A 10,752-nucleotide genomic window follows, 5' to 3' on the forward strand; every position below is an offset into this window, starting at 1 on the left:
GACAAAGGTTGAAAAATGTGTTGTGGTTCGAGCGGCTTTCTCGCACACATGCTCGGTGAAAAATAGCTTGAAACACTGTAAATTTGCAGAGGAGAAGTTGTTTAAACTTGGCTGTTTGTATTGTCGCTGCATTCTTGAATCAATCCTTTGTACAACTTTCCCCTACATTTCACAACTCCTTCTCTTTTCTCCCTGTTTCCTCTTTTCTCAGAGAGAGAAGTGTGCTCAGAGTGTGCTGATATTATGGAGTCCCTGTGGTATGTGTGCATGTGACTGCCCATGCATATGTGCACCCATAGCTGTGTGTGTGTGTGTGTTGCACTCTTCATAGCAGCCTGTGGATTCTTGAGAAAAGGAGTAGGCCATGATACGACCGTAAATCTTAACGGGAAGCTGATAAATTGGAGCACCAGTGACAGTTCGGCTTCCTCCCCTCTGAGTGGACTCCGCTCCCTAACCTTGGGAAAGAACTGCCACGTGCTCCGGAGAGGAGGGATCAGACATCTCAGTGATGAGTGCAGGGAAGGATAACAAAAAAAGAAGAAGAAGAAGAAGAAGAAGAAGAAGGGACCCCCACATCTTGGCTCCTTCCTCCAACGCTCCTCCCATCCCTTCATCTCACTGATTAAGAGTCAAAGGAAGGGAGGAGAGAGTACAGGGAGCCAGAACAAGAGGAAACATCCAAATCTCAGATAGGCGTGAAGTGCATCAACTGACTCGCTCTGTGCGATACCCAAACAGTGACGGACTCCTACGCAGGCGACCACATTCTTTAATCACTGAAAGGCATGCACAGACTGTACACAAACAGTACAGAGGCAGGGTGTACACTTGGAAAGTGCTCTCTGTACAAGCATGGGAAGAGGTCTCTCTCTTTTGTCAGGGACATGCAAACCTACCGGGAGGCAGAAATAACAGACACCAGCCCCGTCTTTGCTTCCCCATAGAGCTCCATTGTCCTTTCTGTATACCTCTCTGATTGTGCTTTATAAAGACAGCTACCGTCTGCCCTCGATCACCCTGCACAGCTTCTACACAATGGCCGACTTTGTTTGGGTTTTTGTGTGCAACACTGAGATTGAACATGTAAGGGGAAGTAAAAACATAAGAAAACAGACTCGGAGAGGTAAAGCTTTCCAATGGAGAAAAAAGCTGCAGACAGATGAATGTATGCATACAGTAAGCCTCCCTTTGTCGCTTCCTGTGTCGGTTACAGGTGTAACCTTTCTCTCTCTTTAAAGCAGAGATAACAAAAAATGCATTCACTTCAACCTTGAAGTCGACGAGAAGTAAAACCAGGAGCACAATGAGTGCGAAACACGATGTACTGCTTCTCCAGAGATAATGGAAAAGCTCCCGATGCCTTACCAAGGATTTTCTAAGCACTCTAATTTTCTCTCTTCCCAGCTAGATCAAACACAACTATCTGCTATATCCTTGACAGAGACCCACACCAAAGCAGCAACACTGGCTCACACAGATTAGTAATCTGTCAGTACTTGGTGGGAACCTGAAGCTCTGCAACCAGCCGCATCAATAATATCTGCTCCCACAGGATATGATGACATTCCAAAATCCTGTTTGTTCCTCCTCCCTGCAGGTTTTGTGAAACAAAATGAAGACATTTGTCAAACTGAATCCATTCGATATGCGGCTCCAGTTGCTTAATGAGCACTTTGAAGGATAAAAACTGGAAAACTGGAAAAGGAAAGGGGTTTTACAGATGAAAGAATGATGCCAAATATCTAATGAGCTGTGAGATGCAGTTTGTGAATCTGACACAAGTTTGTGGTCAAAGTAAAGTTTATTCACTGCAGTATATTTCTGTCAGTAACTCTGACAGCACTGTAGCTTTATTACAAAGAAAAAAGACGGTATTTTTTGTTATCTGCAGGCCAAACATGCAATTTCTGTGCTTTGGAAAAACCCACTAAAACCTTGTCTTAGCTGGGGGGCTTAAAATATTTGCAGGCCTGCTTTCTCCCCAACTATCAACATTTACATCCAAGGGAAAATCCAAGGACTTTTAAAAGGCGTGGAGCCCCACTCATGGACTTCCTGAAGGATAATCCCAAGTAGGATTCTGCTGTACTAGCGCTTTTTTTTAGTTTTAAAGCACAAAGTAATGGCTTGGTTTGGACATTTAATGGCATTTAAGCTTATCTAAAAGCCTTTACTGCACTCTTAATGTATGCGTTTGCTTCTTGAGATGTTGGAAGGGACTTAGCTAAGAAGCTCAAACTCACAGTATCACTTTGTAAAACATGTCATCAAGCACATGTTGCCTCTACAGTGGCATAATCTGCGGCCGAGGGTCCCGTAGCTGTTTGTTGATCAGTCAGAAACCTACCAGTCAGGTTATTCAGAGACTTAATTCGAAGCTAATTAGCATTTTCATGTTCATTTGTTGTCTGCCCAGCAGCTGATGTCTGCCGTGATAACATCGGCGACTGCTGCCTGCTCGTCTGCTCATGTTTACAGATGTGAGTGCGTGGCAGGCGCCTTTCCTGGACGCACCCACAGGACCCAGCCGGGGGCTAACGGAGTAGATCTGATGGATATCCCACTCATTATTCTCACTCTGTGTAATCTACACAACGTGCTGCTATAGCTGCAGCTGTAGTCCATTGGATAACTGACACAAAGCTGTGATACCAACTGCATGTGTTTAATTTAATGAAGACATGATGGTGTTTTCTTCTTCAACAACAACAGCTACAGATTTCAACAATTATACTAAACATATGCATGCCTGGAACTTATTTATTCAATGAAAAGAAAACCCTGGGATTCATTATCCTGAATTATGTAGTAATATTTTATCAGTTGTGACGAGTGCTTAATGGTTTTTATGTGATCACATTATACTCCTCACTTCTGAGACAGCAAGAAGCCAAAGTTCAGATGACACAAGGGCCATAAGTTTCATGAACTGGTTGCAGATCCCCAAATTGCCACCCAGATACGGGATTTGTAACCTTGCCAGCAAGTTGATTTCTCGCGATATTTGTGAGTTCACAAATCTCTCAAGAAACCATCTTGCTCCGCTCCCGCCTTCACTTTTCATACCGCACCAAGTGGTCGGGCCAATCACGCAGCAGTATTCGTGTGTGGGGCGGGATAATGTGCGGGATATCCGGGTGTGACGACAACACCAAGCGCCAGTAGATCAAAACAAACATGGGGGGCGTGCGCGTGCGTAGTTTGTCCCGGGCAGATGAGCGGCGGCAGGTGTTAGCCGACCAGCTAGCGGGGGAGACCGGGGTAGAGCAGCCGGCGGACCCGCACAGTTAAAAATGACAGCTCTGGTGGCTTGGTGCTTTCCATTTGGTTTTTTTTGGGCGCGGACCAGTGAGGCGGCAATTTCGGCAAAATTTTAGTGAGGCGGTGGCCTCGTCGGTCATATAGGAGGGGAAACACTGCGATCGTGTAGATGCTGCTATTAAGTCAGTTTTACTTTGACCAACCCATAGCACCTGCGCGCAACCCGATGACGACATATTAAAGTTTGCCGCGATTGGCTAAAAGCAAACCTGTCAGAGGCGGGACATACTGTTGCATTGTCCAATCCGTGCCTCTTGCCTCCGAACGGATTTACATGGAGCGGTCCCAGATTGATATTGTGGAGTACTATCAAGTACTACACAATTATTAATCTGGCTATTGCCAGGTTATGGGATTTGTTCTGCAGTCCACAAACGTTCCCATTGATATGAAACTGGTTAGAGACATAAATGACCAATTACAGCTTTGCAGGTAACTAGTTAGGTACTAGCAACCTTCATAAAATAAAATGCTGCAGAAAGAAAAGTAGTGATCGAGCAGTGGCGACTTTTCTGCAGCTGAACTGGCTGGAAAAATGAAAAAAGGACGTATTGGCAAGATGAATATCAAACTCACTCCTTATTGGTTAGGGCAAACCAAAATAAAACCCATATTCCAAAAAGAGGTGATCCAACATCAGCACAATGTCAGGTTGCATAAATGAAGTGAAAGAAATGGAAATTTAGTCCGATTATCAAGCTACAAATGACTCCCAACAGTTTTCCTAAAACTGATATCATCTTAAAGTCTGGCCAAGACAAAACACAGAAAGTAGACCTCTTGGAATCAATAGAACTGTTATAGGAAACAGAATGACTATCCAATTCAAAGTCAAAACCCCCGCTACGTAGTAACTACTTGTCATATTAAATCTGAGATACAGCTTGACTTGACAAATACCTATAAAGGTTGTCTGGACAAACGGGCGACAGTCCAGGAGTCCATAGTAGTATCAAAAATGCCTTGTTGTAGTAAAATCAGTCTTAAACAATCATAGACTAGGTCTGATTTAAATATTTTAAGTTACTGTGCATTATAATTCAGACAGAAATCTATTGAAAATCACTTTTTTTTGACCTCACTAACACATCCATAAGGTGTTTTTTCATATATGGAAGTCATGATCGAGCTTTTCTGCCTTGAAACTGCAGAAATGGTGGAAAAAAGTTTTCAGAAAGCCCGTGCATTTGTGAAATATTGTATTAAGAATCACTCTTAGGTCTTCAAGTGTAATTTCTTTTAGTATAGTCACAGCCAAAATACTAAACAAATGCTAAAAAAAAGCCATTAAAAACTTAAAATTGCTTGGTTTCACAAAAAATACATAAGAAATTTTGAGTATTGGGTTATTTTGGTACCACTGATCCGCTAATGAAGGTCGTGCTTTTTATTTTTAAGGCACAATTTTTATTGCCGTGCTTCATGTCTGTACAAAGACAGCACATTTGAAAGTTCTTCAGAGACAGAAACGGCTAAAACAAGAACAAAACAACAAAAATTTAGAAGAATTAAAAGCAATAATTCAAGAAAAATGGGACAAGATTACCCCTCAACAGTGTGCTAACGGCAGGACTACTAAATACTGATTTGATGATGTGATGGTTTGTGTATTTTTTGTTCAGTTTTGAACACATTCTCTGTTATTTGTTGACTTTGATACCATCAATGTTGAGAACTGAGATACTGAAACTGTCAAGAATTTAGTTTTTCTTCTTAACAATAAACAAAAAAATATCATTTGTGTTTGTTTGTGTCTGTCTAATGCAGCCACACCTTTTGAAATGCAAAAAAATATTTTCCCACAAACATTTCATGATGATATTTCAGATTGTGTAAAATTTTAGGAATGTCTAAAAGCTTTTTTCCACCACTGTGTGAATGACAGTCTGAAAAACACTGAATCAGACTTCTGGGGTTTCACAGATAACAAACCTGAGAAACTAAACTCATCATCTTGCTGGTTGGGACTTTGAGTGGGACTTTCTGTGCCATTGTCCTTCTTCAGAATAAATTTCCAGTTTCAAACGTTTATGACTGAATCACTCTAGTATTAATCACTAGTTTCACTGTGTTTGAGCTGATTGTAGGTGACAGGAGAGGCCGAGACTTTATACAGTACATCTACATATTACAGGCAGTAATGGTGTAGAGTTAATTCCAAGTCATTTTAGAGCAGGAAAGGGTGATTTTTGTTGAAAAAAATGCTAAATTTGGATCACAGAGATAAAATTTAGTGCTTTAATCAGTGATTGCAGTCCGAAAAATGTATCAATAGGCAACACCAACACTCAGAATAGTTTTCCCCCCATTTTATATCTGCTTTATACAAACTCTGGTCTGTATTTTCACACTGGCAGCCTTACTAACTTGCCATAATAAACTGAAGCATTATCTTACAAATGCATGTGAACAATTCACGTTAAGCTGGATGATGTTGCCAAACCAGGGGTCATTTCACATCCGTTATCACTTCAGGTGGTGGTTGGACGAAGTCAGCCTCTATTAGCCACGACCAGGGGACACTCCTAAAGAGACTACAACCCCACCTCCACCCCAACCACCTTTATACCCCAGGTCAGAGGTAAGAAAGCAGGCTGCAGCTGTCTCTCTGCTTTCTCGCTCCTGATGTTGTTTCTGGTAGTCGGTGCTGAGTAATCGCTGATTTCAGTTTGATTACAGCTCAAGTGTCCTGAGTCAACCCTGTCTGCTTTGGTCACTCAGATTGCAAGCCGGGGCTGGAAAACAAACATCAGCGATTGAAACGGACAGGGCAGCGTCCTCCGAAGACCTGAAACCAGATTATAAATCAAGACTTTTTATACGGAGCGGTGATGCAAATCTGTTGGCTCAGGTTTTGCTCGATCCAGGGATTTAACTCGGCTCACTGTGCGTTGCAGTTTTATGGCTGAGGTTGTTTGAGTTGCTACATACAAACAAATCCGTTGTGTAAGGGCAACTGGGTATTTATTATCTGTTGACAGACAGCCACATTTGTCACACACCAGCTCTGCTCATTTGTTTCACACGTTTTCTTCGTTTTTATTTACCTTCTCCAGATATTCACTGTCTTGAATTTGCAGCACGTGGCCGAAATTTGGTTTTGATTCATGAAACGCAGCCGTTCTGGATTTAAACTGGGAGGGAGGCGACCTTCGTGCACCACTCGTTGACCCAGATGTAGCCGGTGTGATGGATGGATGGAGGACCAGTCGCTGCAAAAACATGTCTATTTCAGTCCTCCATTGTTTGGCATTCAGTCATCGCTGTGTATGTGGCAAGTCAACAGCCAGCCTCCTGTGTGTACTACCCTTTTGCTCGAAAAAACGGAGCATGTGTTTCCTCTCTCTCAGCACGTGTCCTTCCTCTGAGTGTTAATGCTCTTCTACTTTCATCTCTCTCATATTCTATAAACCACATGTTCGATTGCAGCACGCGCACAATGGGAAGTGTTTGGGTGGCATGGCAACACATTTCCAAAATGGAATAAATGCCTGGCAGTGTGTGCGTCGTCAAAGTCTGTTGTCAGTCTATGGCCCTATGGCACTCCTCTTTTTTCTTGTAATAGGAGAGCTGGTAGCATTAGTCCTTTCAGAAACACTTGATTTGAATGAGTTGCTGTGAATACCACAAAGCACATCAACACCAAACACTGTCACCATCTGCTTCCCATAAACTGGGCGAGATTTACAAGCAGAGTTGCAAAGTGAAGTCTGGGTTTTTCAGGGTTCACCTTGCCTAAGTCTACAACATGTACTGCTCAGGTAATGCCAAGACATGTCCATCACTGTCTCCAGTCCTGTAAATACCACCATCCTTTCATGTCTTAACTATGATAGTTAATGATGGAAAACATCATCCAATTGCCTTTAAGTGTTTACATCGGTTGTTTTGTTTGTCAACTTATTGGCTGCTGGAGGAGACAAAACTAACAGTTAACCTTTATCACTTAATTATACAAACTTATTGCCTTTAACTGTTATTGTTTTTGGATTGTTTTGGAACTGCAAACTCCTCATTAGACTTCAACTCTAATTTCTAATCTGTCATCACTAGTGGGTGAGTTTTTTTGTCCATCAGAGCATAGTGGCTTTAACCTTGCTGTTGTCTTCATTTACAGGCACCAAAAAATATTGTTTCCTTTTCTGAAGAACAAACAAAAAATTCAGCCAAAAAATCCCCAAATTTCTGAAAAATTGCAAAACCTTCAGGAAGACAATTCAAATAATTCCTAAAAGGTTTCCCCTAAAAGTTTTATTTAAAAAATTTTTTAAAATCCTCCAAATTTAGCAAAAAATTTTTTGTAAATATTTTTCAAAAAATTTGTAAAAATCTTCCAAAAAATTCGTAAAAATATCTAAAGTGATTAAATATATATCAGCAAACCTTCAGATATTTTCTGAAGAGCACCCCCTAAATTTAACAAAAAAATCTTGTAAATATTTTTCAAAAAATTACTAAAAATCTTCCCAAAAAAATCCTACAAATATTTGAAGTGATTACATATATAGCCGCAAAACTTCTTATATTTTCTTAAGATAATGCTTAATGAAAATGCTGGAAATTCGCTGGATTTTGGTTGATTTTTTTTGTGAACATTCTTAAGAAACATCTTTTTTAACATTTCTTTTTTTCCACCAAAAAATGTTCAGAAATTTCCCAAAAATGTTTAAAATGTGGACGTCAGAGGTTTCAGTGTGAAAATATGTTTTTTTCCCCACATTTTTAAACTTTAAAACGGGTCAATTTGACCTGCAGGACGACACGAGGGTTAACATATGGGACTTCATTCAAGAAATATGCAAAGATAACAGCTTCGTCCTCCAGGGATTTCCAGGTACTCTTGGGTGGCTGGCATTACAACAGAACCAGTCATTACGGCGTATTATGAAGATGTAAATCACGGTGGGATGTGGAGGTGGAGGGGAGGGTGCACACATTCATGGGAGCCGTGGCGACGCAGTGTTGGGTTGCACTCTGTCAGGTCTGTGAGGGGAACTAGTCAATCAGTGACATGTGACACTCGCGGCCACCTGTCTAACTAGGTGTCTGCCAACGCATGCATGCACTTACAAGTGCACATGTAGACACAGATAAACCCAGCTGTCCCAGACAGGAAGATTAATCTGCTCAACCTTGAGCACAAAATGTAGCTTTGCTGAGCAGAACTAGAGATTCCCAGCATGGAGGCAACGCTCGCTTTACATCCACTTTCACATCATTTTGACTTCATTTTTTTCACCCGCTTGGTCAGTTTTGACGCTTATGTCTCTCACTCTGTTAGTTTATTCAACAAACTGCATTCTCATGGATTCTAATTCTCACTTATGCAGGCAGAAAATACCACAGAGTTTGATTTAAGCCTCATGTTGTCCTGCAGGTCGAATTGACCTGTTTTAAAGTTTGAAAATGTGGGAAAAAAACGTAATTTTTCACAGTGAAACTTCTGATGTCCACATTTTCAACATTTTTAGGAAATCTTTGGTGGAAAAAAGGAAATGTTAAAAATGTTTCTTAAGAATGTTCACAATAAATCAACCAAAATCCAGCGAATTTCACTGGATTTTGGTTGATTTTAATGTGAATGTTCTTAAGAGAATATTAGAAGTTTTACTGATATGCATGTAATCACTTTAGATATTTTTAGGATTTTTTTGAAGATTTTTACTAATTTTTTGAAAATATTTACAAGAATTTTCTTGCCACATTTGTGGGATTTAAAAAAAAAAAAAACTTCCAAAGGAAACTTTTAAGTAATTGTTATAATTTTCTTCCTGAAGGTTTTGCAAATTTTCAGAATTTTGGGAGATTTTTTTGCTGAATTTTGGGATTTTTTTTCAGAGAAGGAAACAATATTTTTGGTGCCCGTAAATGAGGACAAGAGGAGGGTTGAAGCCAAATTATAATAAGGCTAGAAACACCATTTCCCTTCTAAAGCACCTAATTTGCTATCATTTTGCAGAAAATGATGATTTAAGAGGTGAATAATTACAAACAGCCCATCTCTAAAACATAAAGCAATTCTTCCTGATATTTTTCAATGATCACTTAATTGCCTGCATGTTAAAACACAAGTTTTAATGGCAAATAATAAAACAGTGGGAATCTTCTCAACTAACAAGGCAGCAAAGAAGTAATTAAAAGATTATGGTTTGATAAGACACCAATGTATTTTATTTAATAAATGGTCACACTGACATTAGCATTCATACTCTAAGCAAAACTTACAACCCTAATTTCTAAACTAGGTGTTAAAATATTTGAATTATTTCGCATGCATGTGGTATTATGAAGTGTGGTTTTGTACCTTGTAGCGCGTTATTTCCTCTGTTTTCCTGCACTTCTTCTGCTCTCTCTCCACAATATCTTGTCTCCTCTCCCGTGTTGTTATTTTTGACTTGTCATTTGTACTCTGCCAATTTTCCCCGAACAAATAAAAGCAGCAGCCTTCACTTCAAACACATCAAACGTATCAGTATTTCATAAGACGCATTCTTCTGATCCGAGATGCAAGAAAACTCCCAGTTGTCTGGACATAAACACTAGATTATGCCTTCAAAGTCTGATGAAAAACCGATGCCGTTATTCTGACCTCTGAGGTTCTCTTAAGAGAGTTCAAGTAATTTGCTGACAGAGTAAAATAAAGCTTTTTTTGGGGGGGGGGAGAATTCCTCCAATGTTTTCTCACATGTAATCGAGGCCGAGCAGTCCAGGGCGCTGTAAATTTGTCTAACGTGGCCTTTCCTGCCTCCCTCTCTCTAGTGTCTACGTTTGCCAGCCACAACTACAATGCTCCCTATTTATAGCGCTTTTACCTCAGATATTAACTCTCTCCCCCGCTTCGCCTGCCACTTCCTGCCAGAAAGGAAATATGTGTGTGAGTGTGTGTGTGTGTGTGTGTGTGTGGTTTACTGACCTTTGGGAGCAACAAGCAACCAGCGTACTGTTGATAGCAACAGGATTTTATGCTTCCAGCCCTTTCTGTCAAGTAAAAGCGAGGTGTGAACTGATGTTTGAGTCTTTCGGACATCATTTGCCTGTTTGCCTCTGAATTCGAGCATTTTTCTTCAGCTCATCCCTTTTCTTTGAGACATCTAGACACAGGCGGGCCCGCAGGGAATGAAAAGGAAGGCAAAGTGACAGCTAATACAGTTTTCTGCGTATACAAGCGGAGCACCGTCTGTATCTATTTCAGGGCCTTTGAATGAGCGTTGTGTAAGCCAACACCTAAGCAATGAGATGCCTTCCTTTAAGACCATGATTGAAAGAAAAGCTGCAAGTGGCTGTAACATCCTGTTTTGAACATAAACACAGTTTTGCAGCCAGTGCCTTCCTCCCCGTGTTGGAAAAACAATCTGTCCTATCAATTTATTTCAGCCATCAGCCTCCCTGGTGAGCAATAATACCGATAACACAGGCCTCTAACGCAGT

This window comes from Acanthochromis polyacanthus, chromosome 15 (genome assembly GCF_021347895.1).
Source record: "Acanthochromis polyacanthus isolate Apoly-LR-REF ecotype Palm Island chromosome 15, KAUST_Apoly_ChrSc, whole genome shotgun sequence".
In the NCBI taxonomy this organism is placed as follows: domain Eukaryota; kingdom Metazoa; phylum Chordata; class Actinopteri; family Pomacentridae; genus Acanthochromis; species Acanthochromis polyacanthus.